Genomic DNA, 24,321 nt, shown 5'->3' with positions numbered 1-24,321 from the left:
TGTGTGCTAGCCAGGTTGGCGAAAGACAAAGGAAGGTTTTCTGAGAAGCTGATATTGAGTAGGTAATGATAGGGAAGGATTGTGGGATAGTAGAAATAGTGTTGGAAAGATTTGTGAATCGCATTGTGAATTATTCTGAGGGTTGCATTGTAAACTGTATGGAAAATTAAGAAATAAAATTGTCGAGCCTGCAGTGGGAGGGATAGAAAGGAAGGAGAGTGGGAATAAAAAATAAAGTGCCTTTTGTTATCGGCAATAATAATAATAAAAATAATAATAATAATAATAATAACGATAGTAATAATAATAAAATAATTAAACGAATAAACAAAGAAAGGAAATAGGAAGTAGGATAAATAAAAGTAAGGTGAGTGATATGAACTAATAGTGGATGGAGAACATAATCGTACAGGAAAGTGTGCCAGAATTAAACATTCCTGATATTGACGAGCCCGAAGTGCAGGGAATAAGAACCCATTTCTGGCTTGAGCGTACCTTTCGAGACAAAAACGGAAAAGAACAGTGGCAAAGTGAGCTATTGATTAACTATAAACTGTGGAAAATAACAGATTTCTGTAATCTTGATTGTATTAAGAAAGATTTTCCTGGTATTGACTTGGATTTGCAACTTAGGGAAATTTGGACATCAACAAATCTCGCTCCCCTGTTGGACTACCTCTGCAAAAATTTTCAAGATCAAGCAGTTGTCCCTCTAAAACCTTTCTTGGGAATCCCCAACCATTTGCCTCTTGTGGGAGAAAACAAAATCTCAGAAGATTCAAAGCTCTGTATCTCAGTGGTTCCCCGAAAAGTGCATTGGGAGGTGGGTAAATTTGGTCAATTAACTAAGGAAATTGACTGTAACGGTGAGGAGCAGCTATGGTTAACTTTTCACCCCCGAACAAAATTAAAAACTGCTATTACCGCGGGCAAGATAATTGTCTTGATAAAAGTAAGCGAGGACAACGAACCGGCAAGTCTGAATTCAGAATCAGGTGAGGTTAAACAAGGCTTCATGGGTGTTCGACACTCGAAGGGGGTTGGGACATCCAGCCCAATGGCATTTGTAATCATGCAAAAACCTGATTTTGAGCAACAAATTCGACAATGTATGGAAAAATGGCACAAAAGAACCTCCGGCCAGTTAAGATGGCCAAAAGAAGGGACCTTTATGGCTGCCTGTTGCGATGAAATTGAGCAAAACATCAAACATTATAAAGCAAAAGACTTAAGTGCAAGCAGGCAAGGAAAGCGTGCTAGAGAACGGGAAGTGCTTCGATTTTTTAGGGAGGAGGGCAGAAAGCGGGCATTTGGAGCATCACAGCTCCCGCTAAGGGAAGAAAGGCTGTCTCATCCTCAAATTCAAAAAAGTAAAGCCAAGGGGCCATTGTGCTTGCCCTCTGCCCGAGAGTTGCAGAGCAAACCACCACCGTATACGTGCGAAAAGGGGGGGGGGGGGGGGGGGTTAGTCTGGGCAGTACGTGGTAAGGGGGGAGCAAAATAAAGGTCTAAGTGGGGAAGTTACAGGCACCTTTGAGGTGTCATTTAAAACACAGCCTAAAGCAGGCAGAGCATATGGGGGGGTAGTCTTTGATGCAAGTGCTGAGGCGGGCGATTCTCTGTGCCCGCCAACATCCACTTGTAGTCCTAGTTCACTAGGAGACATTTTAGGTACAGATATGCATGCATGCGCGCACACAGTTGATCCAAGCGAGCTCACACACGCGCGCGCACACTCCATTGACCCTTTGACCCTTGCACACGGACGCGCTACTGAAGCGCACACACTCACACGCATTAAAGCCAAAGAGAATAATACAGACACACTAGCCCACAACCCCACAGCTCGATCAAGTTCATTCACACATAGACCTGATCCAAATACACGCGCACACATACCCATGATTGATGAGGAGGAACTGGAAGAAAAATTAAGTGCCCTCCGTGAAGTAATACGAAAAGTAGGAGTTGATGCCTTGCCCCTCTGGTCCAAAAAGAAGAAGTTCACCGATGACTCATTGGACTTCATGGAAATGCCAACTCGAGAAACAAGAGACAACAGAAAGCAATACAGAGACATAATGTTAGCAGAGTGCCTTAGAGATCAAGGGCACATTACACGTGCAAATGAGGGTGGCCCCAGCAAAGGGCTCCTTTCACTGGCTGAGATGGAGAAACGATACGGAGGGGGTGAAAGCAGGTGCCCAAAATCATCCCTGATCCAGCTGTCAGAGTGCGCTGCCGACCCGACGCCCCCAATTCTAAGCCCCCAGACTCCCTTGACGGCAAGACGGGAGTTGGACCTGCACCCTGTGCCCACTCCAGAAGGAGGCCAGCATCCACGCCAGAACCCACCGATCGCTTCCTACACCGCTCCCACGCCCAACCAGGAGGCACTGGTGGACATCCCTGAGACATTTGATCCTCCCCACTACACCAGCCAGTGGAGCACTGAAAGGCCGCTGCAAGGGGCGGACTATGAAAACACTCCAAGATCACCATTTCCTGGCAGGAATGCGGCCACATGGGCCTGGCGGGATATTGCGCAGCGGAAGGGCATACCACCCAAGCAGCGAGCAGGGAGGCCCTCACGGTACCAGCGTCTCCCAGTGCCCACTGGTCACAAGAAGCTACGGAAAGCGCCACTATGTGCCTTGGTCCTTCTGCGACATGATAGGCCTAGCTGACAGGCTGCCTGATTTAACGAACGGGGCTAACAAATGGATCACCGCCCTGGAAGAAAGCACAGCCGGAGTCACGCTGGCCTTGGGAGACATCAAAGCGCTGTTGATGCACCTGGTCGGAAAACATGCAGCGGAAGAGATCCTGGAGAGAGCTGGACTGGATGTGCTGCTGATGGGGAACCAGGCTGATCATGTTGGCTTTAATGGATACCGTGGTGATGTCTGGAAGCAGCTGCGACAATATTATCCAGAAAAAATGGACCCAGCCAAACTGGAGGGCGAGATGTTGAAAGAAGATGAATGCCCCATAAAGTTCCTTCACTCTTTCCAGCGGAAGTGGAGAGAGGAAACAGGCAGCGCCTGGAACTCCAACAGCACCACTGAGAGCTTGTTCAAAGTCATGGTGAAAAAATCAATGCCTGATGAGGTTCAAGGCCGGCTGGACAATGTGGTGGGACTCATGAAAATGGACTGGCCTCTATTCCAAGAGCATCTGGTGCACCACGTGGAAGCCCTACGAAAAGAAAAACAAAAAGAAGAAGAGGCACATCGTCAGAACTCACCCACTTGCAGCTGACCGAGCTGAGGCAAAAGAAGGACAAAGTCAGGACTCAAGCTCCTCTAGTAACAGTGGGAGGTCCCCCAACCCCTGAGCCTCCGGCTCCAACTGTGGCCCCAACTGCCTCCTGCCTCCAAGTGCCCCAAGTAACAGCCTCCATGCCCCAGACGACTGCCTTCACAACACAAGCACCTGCACCTGTGCCAGCTGCTGTCCTGCCAATCCTCCCACTGGGAGGACCCCTGCTGACTCAGTCTAATGTGCCGCAGACCCTAAACCTTCCCATGCATCCTTCAGTGTCAACTGAAATCCACGTGCACTATAATGAGTCAAAGGATGGAAGAAGCCCGCCTACAAGGGAGACTCACAACCATGGAAGCCGGCGGACACCTGGTCGTGGAAATGCGGGCCAGCAGAGTGTTCCAGCAGGCCACCATGGGGGACCACCGACCTCATTTGCTGACCCCAGGCGCAACGTGGCTCATCGAGGACCAGCACCCCGGGGCACTTCATCCCAGAACCGCTCCCAGGGAAACGAATGCTGGGGCTGCGGCGAGCCAGGCCACCGCAGACGCGACTGTCCCACCAACCCCTGGACAGATCTCAGGGATCCACAATAGGGGGGCCCAGAGAAGCCTGAGGGGGAGATCGTCATGGCGCCAGCAGTAACAACGCAACCACAAGATGAGCCCACTGTCCCTGTTGTCATTGAAGGATCAGAGCATGACTTCATGGTGGATACAGGGGCTACCTATTCCTGCGTGGGGAGCTCTGGAATAAAACTCCCCCTATCTGGCTCATCAATTAAGACAATAGGTTTCTCTGGGAAAACAGAGCTCATCCCCCTCACTCAACCAATTCCAATGTTGATATCAGGAAGAAAGGTAGTGGCGCCACTCCTCATCTCTGACCAAACGCCTATCAACCTACTTGGACGAGACATTCTCTGTGCACTAAATGCCAACATCATGTGCACACCAGATGGCATCTGGGTCGAGCTGCCACCAAAAGACTCGCTACCAGCCACCACCCTGATGCCACTCCAGACCCCACGAGAAAAACAGCATTATGCCACTGTATACTCTCTGTTGCTCGTGAAGACTGCACCACTCCTGTCGGACTGGAAATCATGGACTGAATGGATACAAAAAATACTGCCCCATGCAAGGAAGCCATCAATGCCTGAACACTGTACACTCTTCTTTGATGAATTGCAAAACCACAAAGACTATGAGATTTGCTGGAAGGAAATTATGGACAATAATTGCTTCTATGTGCACATAGTCAACATTTATGTAGGACCCCAAGGGGCAGCCGCAGCAATTACACTTCCATTAAGAGCAGCCATATGGTTTCAAGTGCCAAATTCAACACCACACATGACACTGTTTGTCGAAAAGGGACACAAATCATGGGAGCTTGGCCCCATGGTGAAAGCAGCATTACAAATTCTTGCATGGCAACACACCGACAATCCGCGCGTCCATATTTCACCCGATAGACAATTTATCAAAATTTCATTTTTTGCTGTCAGTGAAGGCCGCGCTGTGACCACATTGGTACACAGGCCAGCTTTTGTGCAAGCCTCACTGTCAGCAGAACATGAAAGCCTGCTTGGCCAGATACCCTCGCGATTGTGGTCACAACATAAGACAGATATAGGCTTTGTTAAGTCAGCACAGCCAGTTGTTATCAAATTAAAACCAAACGTGACACTGCCCAATAAAAGCCAGTATCCCCTAAAGCCACAAGCAGCCATAGGGATCAAGCCCACTATTGAAGGATTGATAGCAGCAGGGGTCCTGATCAAAACACAGAGCCCATGTAACACCCCAATTTACCCGGTTCCTAAGCCACGCTCACCTGATTACAGACTCGTGCATGATTTACGACCCATTAATGCCATAGTGGATGCTGAGACCCCCGTGGTGCCGGACCCCCATACCTTGCTTTCTAACATCCCACCTGAATCACTCTGGTATACAGTGATTGATTTGTGTTCAGCATTTTTCAGCGTTCCAGTACACCCAGCTTCACAATACTTGTTTGCATTCACTTATGAAGGGCAGCAATACACCTACACACGCCTACCACAGGGCTATGTTGACAGCCCCACGATCTTCAACAGGGTCCTATCAGAGGATTTAGGTCACCTGGACGTGAGCAGCACTGTCATCCAGTATATGGATGACATTTTGGTTGCCAGTCCGACAAAAGAATATTGCGAGCGTGATTCATTTACTGTCCTCTTAGCACTTGAAAAGGGAGGGCACAAAGTTAGCAGAGACAAGTTGCAGTTCTGTCAAAAGGAGGTAGACTATTTGGGGAGGAGGTTATGTGGCAACTTGCGAAAAATATCTGCTACTCACCTGGAGGCAATTGCTAAAGCCCCACAGCCAAAGACAGTGAGTCAAATGCTAACTTTTTTGGGAATGACAGGATATAGCAGAGCCTGGATCTGTGACTATGCCATAAAAGCGGCCCCTCTGCGTGAAATGATCCGCGCGGCCGGACAGAACAATGGCTCAGCTAATTTGGAGTGGAATGAAAAAGCCCTTCAAGGATTCTCAATGCTAAAACGTGACCTCCAAGAAGCACCTGCTTTGGGTAACCCTGATTACTCAAAGCCATTCCTCTTGTATGTTGCAGAAAAATCTGGGCATGCATGTGCTGTCTTGATGCAGGATACTCCAACTGAAAAGCAGCCGATTGCTTACTATAGTTCTAAATTAGACAATGTTGAGTTAGGGTTGCCTCCGTGCTACCAAGGCTTAGCAGCGGCAGTCTTTGCGTTTCAAAAAGCGGCAGCAATAACTATGGGCTACCCTGTGTCCCTTTTCACCTCACATCAATTGCATGCTTTGCTTACAAGTCCGCGTTTTGTGCTGACTCAAGCCCGGCGTACCGGATACGAAGTAATTTTGTCAGCACCTGAGTTAACTATACAACGATGTAATACAGTTAATCCAGCTACTCGCATTATGGTCCCGGAATCAGATGTAACGCATGAGTGTGTCCAATCAACAGAGGAATTTTTGAAACCACGTGATGACCTTCATAATCAACCTATCGAGGCGGATCTCACATATTTTGTTGATGGGTCATGTTTTAAGGATGTAACAGGTAACCATGCGGGTTATGCAGTTGTCCAATTGCACTTGGATGGCTCATTATCTAAAGTACAGGCAAAAAAGATTCCGCAACCTTGTTCAGCCCAGCTTGCTGAGCTGATGGCTTTGACAGCTGCATGTCAATTGGCATGAGACAAGCGCCTTAATGCATACACAGATTCTGCATATGCTTATGGTGTGTGTCATATTAATGGAAAAATTTGGCAGCAACGAGGCTTTAAGCGAGCTGATGGTACTCCAGTTGTTCATGCAGAAGCGCTTGCTTCCCTTTTGGAAGCCATGATGCTGCCATCAGCTTTGGCTATCATCAAATGTGCTAGCCACCAAAAGAATGACTCTTTGATTGCCAAGGGGAATAACTATGCAGATGAGGTGGCCAAAGGGGTTGCATCAGCGGGGGCTGTGGCCCCCCTGCTGGTTGCGGGTGACTGTGAGCCTTTGACTACATTGCTCTCCCTAATTGAGACCCAGGATGCGGCGTCTGTGTATGAAAAGAGTGTTTGGAAGAAGAGGGGGGCTTCCAAGTGTTTGACAGATGGCCATCAGAAAGACCTGTGGCGCAGCCCAGAGGGACATTTTGTGTTGCCCCTGTCATTGGTGAAAACAGCAATTTTGGCTGCCCATGGCCAAGATCATTGTCATCGGGGTGAAGTGTTGCGCAAGCTAAAAGCGGTTTGGTGGACCCCTTTCCTGGCAGCCATGGTGGATCGGACTTTACACGAGTGCATTGTGTGTGCACAGCACAATGTGAGGAAATCCTTTTCAGCACCACTGGGCCACATACCTATACCGGAAGGCCATTTCGGCATCTCATGATGGACCACATCGACATGATTGAACGGGTGAGGGGCTACAGATATGTTCTGGTGGTGATTGACAGGTTTAGTAGGTGGATTGAGGCTGTCCCCACGAAGGGTCCTGATGCCAGTTCTGCTGCTAAATTCTTGTGCAGGGAGGTGTTCCCCAGATTTGGCATCCCTGACCTGATCAGCTCGGATAATGGTCCAGCATTTGTTGCCAACATTGTGAAAATTAGCATGAAAATGCTTGGGATAAAAAAAATTTTGGATGTGTCTACCACCCCCAGTCTCAAGGTGTGGTAGAACGTGCTAATGGTACCTTGAAAGCCAAATTAGCCAAAATTAGAGCAAGCAGTAATGGTAAGTTAAATTGGATGGATGCCTTACCGCTAGCTCTCATGTCAATGAGATCACAGTCTAACCGCACGACCCATTTAACCCCGCATGAAATGCTAACTGGCCGACGCATGCCTGTACCCTTTTTGAGGGGGCCGTATGAAGGGCCCCAATTAGAACAATGTGAAATGGAATTGACTTCCTACCTGCACCACTTAACCCAAATACACAAGGCTATCTCTCAACAGGTAATCGAGACCGCAGAGGACCGACAGGCTGAACTCCAGCCTAACCTACAGCGTGTGGTGGCCGGTGATTGGGTGTACGTGAAGACGTTCAAGCGCAGGTGGAACGAGGCTCGACGTGAAGGTCCTTTCAAGGTCATCTTGTCAACTCCGACTTCTGTCAAAGTCCAAGGTAAATCAGTCTGGTTCCACCTAAACCACTGCTGTCCTGCACCGCGGCCTGAAGGGCCTGCTGAAACGCAACCAGGCCTGGCCAGTGGTGACCACGCCACCCCGCAGGGAGAAGCCAGGTCTCGGACGCCCGCGGCAGCTAGAGAACCCTCTGTGCAGCGCGCCCCTAGACGGTCCGGAAGGCTAGCACGGGGGGGCGACTCGTCATCACCTAGTAGTGGCTCGCTACCTCCGCCTCTGAGCCCTAGCTGCGCAAGCGAGTTGGCATCATCCGACAATGAGCAGCCTAGTCCGGGTGCTGCCACAGGTGATGATTCCCCCGAGGGGGGAGGAAGTGCAGCTCTCCCACCCCCCACCACAGGAATGGGTGGAGATGCATCAGTTGGAGGAGACATTGGGGCCGGATCAGTTGACGATGGAGGAGCCGGCCCATCCTCAACCCAGACCGGTCAGGCGGATCCAGACCAGGCTGAGCCGAGTCGGAGTGACTGTGTCCCTTTCTCGACCATTGACCTTGACCTCCTCCGTGAACTGCAGGAATATCAGCCTGACCTTGCTGATCTGGCTGCGAGCCCTGCCGCCCCTGACGTATTTTACCTTTAGTTTAGTGCAGAGTATCAAGGATAGGGGAGTGCGACTTCACCAATGTGCCTTTGCTGCAGGACTTGTAGTTGCAGCGCAGGGGGCCTGGGACAACGACTCTGACATAGACCTGACATATGTGAATACTCCCTCTAGCCGCTATACTCTGACTGTAGGACCGACCCATGACAGATTTGCGATGGAGGCACTGACTAGACAATGTCACGTTTATGGTTCAGTCACACTCATGTGCAATGTCACCCATTGTCTCCCGACTACTGGTTATACAGGCGTTACTATGACTGTAGATCAAGCTTTTACACTGATGCGCGTGGCACACACTCGCTCCCGGCGTGCTGTTAACCTGCCTAATGATAATGATATTGTTAATGATGATAATTTTGTTAAAATTTTGGGGCAGGATAGTAGTCTGTTTTATCAATGGATGGTCTATTCAGCCCGACAAATAAGTAAACGCCCCTGTATAACATGTTATAATCGCAAGCGCTTGCCCACTGTGCGGCCCCTGCCAGAGTTAAGGGAGAATGATTGTGGTGTTGGATTATGTTTTACGACTTGTGCGCTGTGGTTAGCATCAGGTATTTACCCTGGATGGGTCACAGATAAGTTCCATTGCCCGCGGGTTTTGTCTAAAAATATGTCTTTAGCTGTCCCACCAATGTCGCGTATTGACCGAAATATTGTGCACCCGGTCTGTGTTGCTTTTGGGCTTAAGTATAAAAAAATGTGGATAAAGGCAGCTAACCGTTCAATGGATGGACATCTACAAAGAACCCACACCCTAACTAGTGTCATCCCGGGTGGTCGCAGGCTTTGGTCAGTCATACATTTAATAATAATAATTTAATAATAATACATTTTATGGGTGGGGTGGGGGGTTGGGTGCTGGGGGTCGGGGTGTGTTCGGGGGTTTGGGGGTCGTGGGTGGTGGGGCCTGGGTCGTGGTGGATGGCGGGTTTGGGTGGGGTGCGGGGGGGTCGTGGGGGGATGGGGGCTGGGGACCGGTGGGGCGCTGTGGGGGCCCGCTGGGCCTCGTTCTGCGGCCTTGGGCTCGGGGGTGTGGGCCGGGGCTGGGGCGGGGGTGTTCCGGGTGTCTGGGTCGGCTCGCCGACCGGTGTCCGCTCGGGTGGCTTGGGGGTGGCCTTGGTGCTGCCGCGGCCTGGGGATTTCGGGGGGGGCGGTGCTCGCTTTGCTGGACCGCGGTTGACGGCTTCTTTCTTTGGTGGTGGTTCTTATGCATGCCAGATCCGTCGCACCAGCATCTACTGAAACTCAACAGAAGTACCCTCTCCCTCCCACAGCCCCTTGAATCAGTTGGTGCTGGTGTCTGTGGTTCTCACTTTGCTTTATCTATCCTTCCCTCCTTCCTCTCTTTAGTTTTTCCTCTGGTCACTTGAGATCTTAATTTATTAGAAGTATGAGGTTTCTGGGGTTGGCATAAGACTCTGGTTTTGTAACCACGCAGGAGGGGTCTTGTTGGTGCTGGACTTCACTTTGATGGATTGGATGTACTGGCTTCTATGGATCTCACTCTGCCTTATCGATCCTTCCCTCCTTCCTCTCTTTAGTTTTTCCTCTGGTCTCTTGAGATCTCGCTAAATTTGCTGGAATTTAGAGGCTTCCGGAGTTGGCGTAAGACTTTGATTTTGTAATCATGGGGAAGGCAGGAAGTGTTTGGTCGGTGCTGGATTTCACTTTGATTTACCTTTCTTTTCTCTTTATTTCTTTTTTTTTTCTGACCTTTTCTCTGGTCTCCTGACCATTTAAACCTCACGACTGGCAAGATTCTGAAGTACCTGGTTAAGGCGAAGGGTAATGGGATATTTATAAGGTTTTAGGTGAATGAATTGAGTATAAATTTATACGTATTTGCACGCACGCACACGCACGCACGCACGCGCACGCACACAAACGCACGCAAACGCACACACGCAAACACACACACGCAAACGCACGCACGCACGCAAACGCACGCACGCAAACGCACGCACAAAAAAAAAAAAAAAAAAAAAAGAGCAATGATGACAAGACGTTGAATCGGTAAGACTACCGAATGAACAATCCTGAGCTCTTAAAAAAAAAAAAAAAAAAAACACAAAAAAAAAAAAACAAGGCAGCTAACCGTTCAATGGATGGACATCTACAAAAAACCCACACCCTGACTAGTGTCATCCCGGGTGGTCGTAGGCTTTGGTCAGTCATAAATTTAGTTAACACAACTGCCCTGTCCCCACTGCAATGCGCGCAGGTCCTCCAGAATGGGGGTGACCTGGTCCATGCTGTTATTGGCACGTCTGGAACCCACAGAGTCATCCCTGTTATTGCAGGTGATGCTCCCAGTACCCCACTTGCTGACGTCTTTTGGCTGTGTGATAATGATAATCAAGTTAGGTGTCCAGTTTTTTAATTAAACTCTCTTTTCGTTTAACTAACTCCCTCTGGAAGGGTAGACAGGACATGCACGGCGGATACAACTCAACCGTTTATTCTATTATTTTGCACACGCACACATCAACGCACTCACACAATACCTCACATACGCGTTCGCTGTACTCAGCGTTAGCTAGTTAGTAGCAGTAGTAGTAGTGGTAGTGTTAGCAATAGTAGTAGTAGTTAGCAATAGTAGCGGTAGTTAGCAATAGTAGCGGTAGGTCGCAAACCGTCGAGGCGTCCCGGTCCTGACATTCAACACAAGCCAGCTTGACATAGATACCATATATAGAGTGCCCCGCCCACCCCATACACACAGGTGCAAGTCACCCATAATTAACTACGACCGGAACTGGGTACACAAATAAGATCATTTACATATATGTGGTCACAAATTTATGCACTACATAATACTGTAAATTAAATTGGCACATCACTTTGAAACGGAAAATGTTTTACATTGCAGGAAAGTTCTACACCTCCCTCTTGGTCTACTGATTCTACAATCTAAGTAGGCCACTATACCCATGCTCTCAAACATAAATAGGATGTACACACTTAAGCGTAGTGGAGTCTCGGGGTCCATAAACAACATCAATTGTTATCGTTAGCGTTGTGAATTTCCTTCACCGAAACACACCACCAAATGGTTGATGGTGGGGAGTCTTTATCCCGTACCGAAACACACCAAGCTCTTGAAGGGGATGGTGGAGGGGAGTCTTTGTCCTATGCAAAGAACAGTGACAACATGCCACGTGGTGGGGATTATCCTTTTTACCGCAACACACCACGTGACAGGGATCCATTGTACCGAAACACACCACGTGGTGGGGATCCTTTTACCGCAACACACCACGTGGTGGGGATCTTTTTACCGCAATACACCACGTGGTGGGGATCCTTTTACCGCAACACACCACGTGGTGGGGATCCTTTTACCGCAACACACCATGTGGTGGGGATCCTTGTTCCTCTATCGGTAAAAGAACCACCAGTCTTCTGACATCCCTATGTAGGATGGTAAGAGGGGCAGGTTTCCCTCACTTGGTCTCTCTTTAACTGCCCATCAGACACCGGGAAACTTTGACATGTTTTAACCCGTACATCACGGACGACACCATGTGTGTCAGGACAGACGTCCACAATCCGACCAAGTTTAAACTGACCCCTGATTGCATTTTGGTCAGCAATCCACACAAGGTCCCCCACCTCAACATTCCTCACAGGAGCATGCCATTTCTGGCGGATGAAGAGGCCAGGTCCAGCAAGCTGACTCCACCGCTTCCAAAATTTGTCGACCTCAATCTGAACTGCCCTGAGACGCACAACAGGATAGGAGGAGTATTCAAACCCACAGGTGTCTCCCTTTGATCTTGCCCGGCCGAGCAGAAGAGAATTGGGTGTGATGACTTCTACAGCTTCATCCTGTACTTGTATTCTGGCACCAATTGGTCTCTCGTTAGATAAGTTAGCAGCCAAATAAAGGAGTGTCTGGAATTCCAGAGTTGTGAGATTGCCTCCCTCACCAACACTGCCCAGTGCTTTTTTGAGTACACGTACTGATGCTTCGGCTGCCCCATTTCGATGGGGAGAGTCCGCTGGATGAAATTCCCATGACCAGTCAGTGCCTGCAGCAGCTGCCTTCTTTTGAATTAAGTTCTTGTCAATGTTCATCAAGAATTCATAAAGTTCTTGTAACATCGGCCTAGCACCCACAAAGTTCGTCCCCTGATCAGACCAGAGCTTCCTTGGGTGACCCCTGAGGGCTGTAAATCGCAGGTAGGCTTTCATGAATCCTTCCGTGGATAAGTCCTCCACAACATCAGCATGTACAGCTCTTGAAGCCATACAACTATACACTACACCCCAGACCTTCATTCTGGTTCTGCGTTTCACAACATCTTTGACAATGTAAGGCCCAAACAGGTCAAGGGCGGTAAACTCAAAAGGTGCAGCAGGTTCAGTTCTCTCGACTGGAAGCTCGCTCATTATCTGCTTACACATTCTGGCTTTGGTCTTTCGGCAGTGCATACAGGAATTTATTACTTTTCTAGCAATTCTTGATCCCTGTACCATCCACGCTTTAGCTCTGGCTCGAAGAATTGTGCCTGCAACCCCCTCGTGATTAACCTCATGAGCTTCTCGTGTGAGTAGGGTGCTGACCCACGCTTTGTAGGGAATGAGGGGCACTCCAATTCTTTCCTGCGAAATAGTCTGTACTCTGCCATAGCACAGCAACAGACCCGAAACCTCATCCCTGCTGACAACGAGTCTATTTATTGTCGTTACAGGAAATCTAACTCCATTCTGGGCCGCCAAGCACAGGTCTTGAAATGCAACCTCAAGCTCTTGCACTTTTGGTGCCGCCTCCCACTTTACCGGCATGGAGGCTCCCCGAACGAGAGTTAACCACTTTTTCACAGCCCTGCGAAAGTAGCTGATCACCCCCACAGAGTTTGGCAAGTGAACTATACTTAACTATACTACGAGTCTCATTGCCTTTAGCCTTGGTCTCGGCCTTGTCAAGATCTGTCCCGTCTCCTGGGGGTTCCGGGGAATTATTACCATATCCAACGGCTGAGGAACCATCACAGGTTGCCTTGCTGGAGTTCAAGACATTTTTGGCCTGGGCCCTGGTGAGAACTGCTGAGAAAGCCTTTCTCTGGAGCTTGCTCACTGCTTCTCTGGCATCAGTTACCACTTCTAAGGCAGACTTCATGGGCCACAGTTCAATCGGACTTGACAGGAACCCGGGCCCCTTTTGCCATACAGAGTTTTCATCCAATTGTCCAGGAGAGCATCCCCTTGTAATGAGATCAGCGATGTTAAGCTCACCTGGTATCCACCACCAGTCGGTCACAGGCCCAGCCTTCTGGATTTCTCCCACTCTGTTCGCAAAGAATGTCTGGAACCCGTAGCTCTCTCTCTGAATGGCCCCCAGTACAGTCTGACTGTCAACGAAGTGGTACCACTTTTCCACGTCCAACCGCCCATGCTTCAACATGTGCACTTTCAGGCGTGTAGCAAAGACCGCTCCACAGATCTCAGACTTGACTCCATCACCCTTCTGATCAAGGGGAGTTAATTTAGCCTTCGATTCCACCAGGCGTGTGACCACACCATCAGCTGTCACCCATCGCAAGTACAGCACAGCTCCATAGGATTCACAACTTCCATCGGAAAACGTGATCCCCCAAGGTTTACCTCTCCACCCAGGAGGTGTGAGGCTTCTGTGGAACCTGATGCTGCTCAAGCGAGTGTACTCTTTGAACAGTTCGACTGCTTTCAGTCGGAGCTCGTCAGAAAGAGATTCATCCCATGTATCTTTCGTAAGCTTGCCAGCCTCCTGGTAGGCCCTTCTCACGAGGATGACTCCTTTCTGTTTAACAGGCGTCGCCAGACCTATTGGGTCATACAGTCCAGCGATTTGGCTCAGGAGCATGCGACGTGTCAGTGGATTTGGTGTGCTTTCCTCAACTTCATTTTCAGTAAGGTCAGTTTCAATCCTAACCTTTTTCTTCCTTCTAGAGAAGTTAATGGCGGCCATCACAAAGAGTTTGTCTTCAAACACAAGGTAACCAACTCCTAGGGCTTTATTGTCTTCCGCCCCTTACTGGTTTGGCAACATCAGAGCCATTGGCTTTGAGCCTGCCCCTCCAGCCTCCCACTTTGCTTGGACCGGACCCAGGGCTTGAGGTGGAAGCCTCCGGCCTTGAGTATCTTCTCCACCCCTCTGAGTATGCTCTCCAGGCATTGTGGGTCGTTATGGGAGGTGAGGAGGTCATCCACGTAGGAATTTTCTTCGATGACTCATCCCTCTTCCACCATGGTTGAGAACTGGGGCAACTTTGCAGTCTCCCGCATGGCAACCTGCGCGATGCACCCTGCAGGCTTGTCTCCCATGTTCACCCTTACGATAGCATAGTCCTCAATCTCATCTTTTGGTGAGTCTCTCCATAGAAACCTGTGGACATGGACCTCTTGCTCCTCAACCATACGGAATTATACATTTTAGTAATGTCCCCGATGGCTGCATGTTCCCCTTCTCTGAACCTGAGAAGCACCGCCCTAATAGGATTGAGAACATCTGGGCCTTGAGTAGAATGCTGTTCATGCTCACCCCTTCAAACTCTTGGCTACTGTTCCAGACTACACGAACTGGTGTAGTCACTGAGTGGGGGTTTGGTGCGATCAGATGGCTCACCCACCATACAGCACCTTTCCAGCCATCCAAAACATCCTGCGTGAGCTTCACAGCAGCTCCTCTCCCCATGTCATGGACTTGCCTTGTGTAGGCCTCTTTCCACATGGGGTCTTTCAAAAGCCGCTTCTCAGCTCTCAGGAATGCTGCCTCTACAGCCTTTCGGTTGTTAGGAAGTGAAGCTGGATCTTCTCTCCAAGGGTACTTTGCGTCCCAGTGTGGCTGGTTGCTGTGGGAGTCGCTTTCTCGGTAAGTCAGGCCTGCTCTTATTATTTCGAGCTCCTTCTCATCAGCTAGGGACATTTCTTTTCCTCCCGGTGGGCACTTTCCACAGCGACACCCTCCGCAGGCTGGATCACAGGCAGCACCTATGCTGTCCCATTTTAGCCACTCAAGGACTTCTTTAGTGCATGCTAATGTCTGAATTTGAATGCCTTCTTTCCCTTTGGAATGCTCTTCAACTTTGACTGCTACTGTCCTCATTGAATGAGCAAAGTGAGTCTTTGAACGCCATGCAGTCACTTTCACCTTCTCGAAGAGGTCTGGATGTGTACCGCTGACGGTTTTGCCAAGCGGGCCCTCCCAGAGCACCAGGTCACCGACTCTTTGGAGCCTCTGCGGCGCTAAACGACCTTCACGCGTGCTGATCAGCAGGTCGATGGTCCCAGGGCGGGCTAGTTCGCCTGGTTGAATTTCTGGGAAGAAACACTCCAGTTACTTTGATGTGATCACTCGCTCCACTTTGGCGATGTCCTCCATGCCATAGCAGATCATCTCATGGAGTCTCAAAGTTCCTCGTGGAGTCAACACCTTAGTTGTCACAAGATACCTTCTTGTATGAACTTTCACCTTCATTTTACCAACACCATACACGACAAGCGAGACTGGTTCACCAGTTAGTCCAAGTCTTTCTGCAGCTTGATGCGTGATGTAGTTGGTGTCTGATGCGAGATCCACCAAAGCTCCAAGACTGTCTCCTCGCTGTGACAGGTACAAGCATCATGAGGACTGGGTACTCCCCCAGGCCACTTTGTACTATCAGGTCCCTGCTGGAACATACTTGTGACGATGCTTTGTTTGTACACGCTCTGCGGACAGCTTCAAGTTGATGAGGAGTTAGTCCTAACCCAGCAAACACTGCTTCTTGTTCCTCTGTTGGACCACGCAGCCCTCGCTTTTCCTCCACTTTGTCCTCCCTTTTGGCAGCATCCTTCTTCAATGGAGTTTTTGGGCAAAGGAAATAGTGGTGGTCAGCTGGAACGTCACCTCGCTTACATTCCTCCTTGTGCCAGAGAAACTTTGAAGTGCAGGTGCCGTCTACCCCATGGACGTCAAGGCACTTTGTACATGCTCTTGCCTTTTTAACAAAAGTTTTCTTTACCGATAAGGTGGCCTTCTTGAAGGTTTTGCAACGGAATAGTTTCCCTTCGTGTTCTCCATCACCACACACAACACAAGGTGTCACTTGTGAGGGTCTTTTAATGTCACTTACTGCCGTCTTCGTGTAAGACTTCCTTCTGCTGCCAAACTTCTGGTGACTTGGACTCTCAGAAGTGTAAGCAGACCACGGCTTGCTAGGCAGTAACTGTTCTAACCTAACCAGTAATGACTTTTGGTCCTTCAAGAACAGCAGGAGCCTGTCAAACCGGTTACTAGGTTGGATATTATTACTTGGGTTATTAACACACATTAGCCACTCTCTTTTCATGACATCAGGGAGTTTGCCCTCTACAGATCGAATCACCAACTGATTCTGTATAGCATCCACACACCCTAGATCAGTGAGGTCCAATGCTGCCCTTTCAACTGCTAGGATCAACTCTAGGGTCTCTCGTGGTTGGTAACCCTTTAAAGCAGGTCGGGATTGTAGCTCGAGTACTATTTCTTCCGCTGTTTGTGCTTTATCACCATAACGGTTTTCTAGCTCCCTGAAGATGTCACTTGCCTCGCGGCAACGCATCAGCCTCAGTTCAGCTTTCACAGCTTCATCTATGCTGTCCAGCAAATTAAGTTTCTTGCACTCTAGTGAACCCGTGGGCTCCGCTTGAGCTTGGATACTCTCCCACTCAGCCTTCCAATGCCAGTAGTCCCTCCTACACCCAGAGAACTTAGGCAGACTTATGGGTGTGAGCCTTATTTTTGGACGAGCCCATCGAATGTTGCTCACCCCGTCGGTGTATGCACCAATATTACTGTATGGCAAGCTACTGCGCCCCATACTGAGACTGGCGGGCACAGTAGAAACACTTGGTTGGTGAGGCGCACTGGCAAAACTTGGAGGTGGAACATGGCCTGCATTAAGTCCAAAGTCAAACTGCTGTGACTGCAAGCGAGAGTGCATTGTCGTGGGCACACCCCTACTCGTGGGTTGACTACTCAAGGTGGCAGCTTGAGCAAAGTCTGTCAGAGTGCCCACTCTACTAGCAGGAATGGAGGGAGAACTTGTGACATGCTCCACATGCTCAGCTCCCCATCTGTCAACAGGTGGGATGGGAGCAGTGGACTCAGTACCAACCGGTTGCGTGACAGCGGCAGTTGTTGCTTCACCACCATCACCATTAACAGTGTCCCTTGTTTTGCCTCCTTTCATGTGTTCATCCTCCCGCCGACATGTCCACTCATCCATTAATTGCTCTTTATCCTCTTTTAAAGATAGGAAAAGCAGCCATTTTTCCTTTCCATACGGCCGAAAATCTCTCCAACTATACAGAAGGTTTTGGAGTTCTTGGAGTCTTCTTTCTAATTGACCACTTTCAACCATTTGTTGTAAAGGTGGCCCTCCTGCATTTCACACAAATGTTTTAGCTTGATCTAAAATTGTCCTGATTTGACTCGCAACACTATCTGCATCTGGCTCGACATATTTAAACCACAACATCTCAAGAACCATGTTCTCAACTTCACGAAATTTTTGTTCACGAGAATCCCTCCTAGCCAGAGCGTCTTGGGACTCATTGTTGTCATCTAATTGGTCTAACTGCCCCAGTGCATCAATATAATCATTACTGGCATCAAGGAGTTTATAATAATCATCCTTCACCTTCCTTAGCTCCTCTGCCAAATCAACTTCTCGTAGATGGCCAGCACTAACATGAAGACGATTTATTCATGTTGTGAAGCTACGTTGCACATTTGAGCGCCTCTGCTTCAATCCCTCGATATCAAGCCGGTCGTCAGCCATTTTTACCTCCGTCAGGTAACCACAGTCACAAGAGTCACTTTTTGCAGCACAAAAGTAGCTCAAAGACTTGAACTGCCCCCCAACACGTCACAGCCACTGCCGCTGTGTATTATGAATGGCAGCTTATGAATGACAGCTTGATCACAGTCTCCGGTAGCTCACGCTAGCTTTGTGTAGATTAGATTTAGCTTCGCCGTCCAGGAACACACGCTTTATACACGGAAGCTTCCCTACCTTCTGCACAACCTCACTCACGGTTGTGGAGACTCCTCAGCACACAAATGGTCCCGTTAGCTCCAGGCTTCGGCTTTTCCGTCGTTGTATTTACGTGGATGCCGCGCTCCCTTTTCGGCGGCTCCCCACAATCTCGTCGGCTCTCTCACTCGACGACTTTCGATGTCCGCTCGGCGTCCGTGTGCTCTTCCACGCGGCACCGATCGCGGTTTTGCGACTGTCCAGTTTTTTAATTAAACTCTCTTTACGTTTAACTAACTCCCTCTGGAAGGGTAGACAGGACAGGCACGGCGGATACAACTCAACCGTTTATTCTATTATTTCGCACACGCACACATCAACGCACTCACACAATACCTCACATACGCGTTCGCTGTACTCAGCGTAAGCCGGTTAGTAGCAGTAGTAGTAGTGGTAGTGTTAGCAATAGTAGTAGTAGTTAGCAATAGTAGCGGTAGTTAGCAATAGTAGCGGTAGTTAGCAATAGTAGCGGTAGGTCGCAAACCGTCGAGGCGTCCCGGTCCTGACATTCAACACAAGCCAGCTCGACATAGATACCATATATAGAGTGCCCCGCCCACCCCATACACACAGGTGCAAGTCATCCATAATTAACTACGACCGGAACTGGGTACACAAATAAGATCATTTACATATATGTGGACACAAATTTATGCACTACATAATACTGTAAATTAAATTGGCACATCACTTTGAAACGGAAAATGTTTTACATTGCAGGAAAGTTCTACATTAGGGCTGTAATTCCTGCTCGCTGGCGAGGGTTATGTGCACCTGTTATGGTGACTGGGCAGTTGACAGTGTTGGCTATTACTAAAAAAGCTAGAAAGAGGTCTGTTTTGCGGCCAACCGCACTCACCGAGCCCGATTCTGTCTATATTTCGTGGTACCAACAGCCAATAGGGGTCCCGGCTGAGCATTCTGCTATTTCTGAAGATTGGATTCAGTCCGGCCAAGGCACTGGCTGGATTCCGCATATTGGTCCGATTATTAATTCACAATATATTGCTCGTAATTGTAGATGGGTTAATTACTTGTGGTATAATCAGCAACGTTTTATTAACTGGACAGTAATGGCTCTAGAAAATATTCATGAGCAGCTCCATGCTACCACTTTAATGACCTTGCAAAATAGACTCGTGTTGGATACCATGTTAGCTGCAGATAATGGGGTATGTTCGATGATCGGTAACGACGAATATTGTTCCATTGTGCCCACGCATACCGGTGAGAATTGAAACCTTACATTTGTCTTACAACAATTGATTACGCTAAAAAAAAAAGCATGTCCATAATTCAAATTGGAACACTAAAACTGAGTGGCTGGACACACTCGCCAAATGGTTTGAGAGTATGTCTTTCAAGAAGGTTTTGTCCGTCATTGCATCTGTGCTGGGCCTGCTCCTCTTGCTAGTGTTAATTACCGCCTGTTGTATATTGCCCCTGATCAAAGTGCTAGTGAGGAGGTCTATTGCTGCCGTAACTCACTTTCCAGTAGTGGTTGATTCTCACGATGCCGACATGCATTTTCCTACTGCCATTTCCTCTTTCCCTTGCGACTCTGTCTATGAAGATATGTCAGATAAATATCTTAACTGATGACTCATAAAATAAATGAAAAACTTAAATTTGGTTTACAGGACATATTGAATGATTTACCCCTCGGCCCCATCCCTTTTTGTCGCTCTACTACCCGATGTGCCCAAAGTAATAAAGTAGTATTTACCCCCTATCACTATATAGGCTCATTCTCTTCATGTTGAGGTTAGAGAGGTTGTTATTTACCCCTGGAAATGGTTAAAACATGTTTATGTTTTAAAGGGGGGAATGGCAATTTACACTGACTTATTTCCTGTTCACTACGTGTATGACGTTTTCAGCCAGGACCAATACAAGACTTTGAATACTAGGGCCCTGATATAAGTGATAACAATTAAGCTAAATGGATATACTTTGTTTTCTACACGGAGAAAACTAGTTGCGGACACTATGAGTGATAGACGTCTTCTTATGACTAGATATCTGCAAAAAATTGACCAATATTGCGTGGCGCAGCAGGAAAAAGGGAAGTGGCGGTGGCAGATGCGTTTCTCCTTTATATCCCCCTCACCTAAGCAGGAAGAAGGAGATGGGGGAGACTCCCGGGAACTGGTGGCCGCGCCTGAGTGATGAACTGGCTGGAAGGGGGAGTTACAACACACTCCAACCGGCGGGTCCCCCGATGCCGCTGGGGGAGCCACCATTGAACCCATCCAGGCCTTCCCCGGTACTGCAACCAATCCGTCTGCGGCTGCGGACGCCTTCGGACCCATCGTCTCCTGACTCACCAGCCAATCCACAAAGGCGACCAACTCCACGGCCAGGGTCACAGCCTTGGGGCCCTCCGCCTGGAAGGCAATCACCTGCGCCAAGGCCACAGCCGTCAGGCCTGCCAGCTGATGTTGCTAGGCCCAGCATGTGGTCTCCTCAGGCTCCCACCAGACTCCTCCACCTGTTGACTTCTCCCAGTGGATCCTCATCTTATGTGACCCCCAACCCTCCCCCGCAACCGGGATCAGCAGGGGTGCGAGGAGGTGCTCATCCTGCGTCAGCCTCACACCCGAGGCCAGATGAGGATTTGCTCCTTGCCGCCATTCTTGGAAGCGGCATAGATTAAGGATGCCCCAGGGCTTGTGCTTCCCAAGCTTGGGACAACAAGGCTACAACTGCACGACCCTGGCGGTGGAACAGCTGGCTGACATCTCCCGCCTCGAGTTCAGGAACCTGTGTAGCCGGATTCCAGATGACACCAAGGAGCTCTACCAAGTGTGGCGCGCTGGCATCATGAAAGCCCGTGCCAGACAGAGAGCTGCCTTTCAGCGTAATCTAGCCAGGCAGCGTGGCCTAGCTGCACAGCCGAATCCTTAGCCTGGAGAGGCCTCACTTCTGACCACCTGTCCTGTCAACCAAGAAAGGATCTGGGTTGACATTTTCGGTCCCCTGCCGACACCTGCACCGCCCCTGCGACTCTGGTTCACCTCTTCAGTACAGATGTGCTGTCCAGAGGACAACTGGACATCATGACCACACCTTTGCAGTCACTGTTCTAACTGGGGCATAATAATCCCCAGGGCAGTGGGAAATCCTTCCATCACATCTTGCATTATCACTGTTTTGTTGGGGCATAATAATCCCCACGCAGTGTGAAAATCATGATCGGATGGACGTTGCTGATCCACACACTATCCATCTGGCTCACTCATGAAGGGCACAGAGCCCTTGTTCGCTTACAGACACTTGTCGCCCCACACATGAACATTCGCATTCACACGCACACACGGACTCTCGTCACCTCTGACCCTCTCTATTTCTCTTTTGCATTTATACCCCTCCTTCCACTCACATCGTCCCCCGGACCATTGCAAACATTTTCACCCCCACCCCTCATTAGCCCCACTCTCTCAGCCTATGCACTCCCTGAATCCATACATACACCATTCATATCGTCTCCTGAACTGTCAACCTTCTGAAAGCCTCCCTCTCCCCTCCTCTTCTTGGACACTATATCGCATAGCAAAATTTTGAGCACTGTTAGCATGTTGCGTGCTCAGCATTTATTTTAGCATGTTAGACATATAACCTTTGTCCTTGTCTTTTATGTGATTTTACGTTGTGCCATTTTATTATTTTTGTGCTTTGAGATTTCAGCTTGTAAAAAAAAAAAAAAAAAAAAAAAATCCACACTATGTTAAAGGTACACTCAGTATTATACAGTGGCATCTAGTGGTGAAACAATAAATCATTCGAAAAAAAAAAAAATGTTTGTGTTAGTAGTATGTAAAAAGATATGTTGTATCGCATAAACGTACATTTTTAAAATATAACGGTTAGTCTAGAAATCGCAAATTATCTTACATGTCCGGGCCGCGGCTTCTAGTGTCCGCCATGTTTCGCCGCCATCTTTCTGCTACGGATGCCGTCAAAGACACATTTCAGCGCTCCATTTCTTAATGCGTTTTTGGAACGCACTTCCGGTTTGTATGGCGACCGCATGTCCACGAAGAAGAAGAGTTTCCGGTCCCCGAAGAGAGCATTATCAAGCATCACACTTACTTTGGGAATTTATTTTATTTCAGCGCGACAAAACAAGAGTTTATATTGTAGCCGCATTTGCCAGATGGAGAGAAATGAGGAACAGACTAGGTTTGGGACGTGCCGGAGCCTTCGACTGCTTTCTACTTGACCGGTAAGTAAGAGTACATTTGTGTTTACGTTTTGAGAGCGAGAGAAAAAGTATACACCGTCCTAATTAATACGATGTTCGTACCTTTGTTTTACGATCACTGTAGCTGTTGATTAGCAACTCCGCACCACTCGAACGATTTCGTTATGTAGCTACTTGCTTTGAAAAAAAAAAAAGATTCCCGCTGGCACGTTATATTTAGAGTAAATGCGCAAGTTATTGTGTAATGTAATGTAACTGTGATTTCGGAGGTATATTTGCCCATAACTTCAATGGAGAATCTAAAGCATACTGTATTAGTGGAGGAGTTGAAAATTATTTTCGTTGTGGTTGGTGAAAATAGTGTTCTCGAAATTAATTTTCGGCAGTGAATAACTTTCTGGACTTAAATGCTGGCTGTACCGTAAGCACTGCTAGAGTCTGAACTCTCTCACTCAAGTGTGTACTGGTCCATTGTGTAATTGGGTGCACAAGAATTTACAGGCTGCCACGTTTTCCACGGAAATTCGACAAGCAAGCAGCCTTTGCATATTCTATGCAGTATGCAGTCAAGTTACTTTTATCTAGCTAATACAATGTTTTGGGCCCAAAAACTAAAGATCTTACCTCTATTTTGGGGGCTTTGTTGGAAAGTTGGTGACATATAGTAGTATCATCAATTATTCTATTTTATTTTATAATTTTGTTTTTGTTTGTGTCACACTAGATCAACAGCCAACCTTGAGGGGTTCCAGAACCATATTCTGATGTATACAAGCATTCATGCACCGTTTAAATACATCACCGACCTGCAAGAAAAAAAAATATCAAGGGGAGAGTCAGCAGCCAAATTGGAATGCCCCGAATGAGGACACTTGAATGGAGGACCCCAGAAGGCTTCGGTGTTGTACCACCAGTATCTCCACCTACCATATCTGAGCTGCAACAAACTGAAGTCAGCCGACGTCTTGGTATGTCATTTACATATGGACGGCATTGCACACTACATTAACTTTTTGTGTGAAGCAATACGGAATGGTCACATGTACAAGCACCACTTGTTTTACACAGGACCTGCTGACCAGGTGTCTGAAGCCATGGAGTGACTCCTCCCTCACTTTCCTCAGCAAGCCTTTGAAGAATATGATATCATCGTTGGTGGGAACATGCCCTCACTCCATAACATGTACTTGTGCAGTCAAGGAGCATGTCAAACTTAATAAAACCAGCAAACATTGAAGTGACTTCATTTTTACTGCAGTCTGTTCACACAATCAATGGACAAGCCTTCCTTAATTTTGCCCCAATAACATCATAGAATAGGCGAAAAGTAGTGTTACAGATCATACTGTGTTCGGGAGAGTTTGAGGAATGTTGCAATGTTCATGGGTGGCAATGTTAGCACACACACACAAAAAAAACAAAAAAACATCATGGTATTGAGTTAATCAGATATTTTAGCTGTGTACAACACATACCTGCTCTGTAACACTACTTTTGGCCCAAACCTGTATGTCTATTTTC

General features: G+C 48.3%; 1 protein-coding gene and 1 long non-coding RNA gene across 8 annotated transcripts in view; one reads left to right on the top strand and one right to left on the bottom strand.

Moving 5' to 3' along the window:
• tmc3 (transmembrane channel like 3) overlaps positions 1 to 24,321 on the bottom strand; it is a 587,484-nt gene that overhangs the window by 421,212 nt on the left and 141,951 nt on the right. The gene's annotated exons all lie outside the window — the stretch shown is intronic.
• Positions 22,606 to 24,031, top strand: LOC144016994 (uncharacterized). The gene is made up of 3 exons (XR_013283046.1): positions 22,606 to 22,821; positions 23,525 to 23,768; positions 23,869 to 24,031. It is a non-coding gene; the product is annotated as an uncharacterized LOC144016994 (long non-coding RNA).

This window comes from Festucalex cinctus, chromosome 4 (genome assembly GCF_051991245.1).
Source record: "Festucalex cinctus isolate MCC-2025b chromosome 4, RoL_Fcin_1.0, whole genome shotgun sequence".
Lineage (NCBI taxonomy): Eukaryota > Metazoa > Chordata > Actinopteri > Syngnathiformes > Syngnathidae > Festucalex > Festucalex cinctus.
Note: the sequence above shows the minus strand (reverse complement) of the source record. Positions and strands in the feature narration are given on the sequence as shown.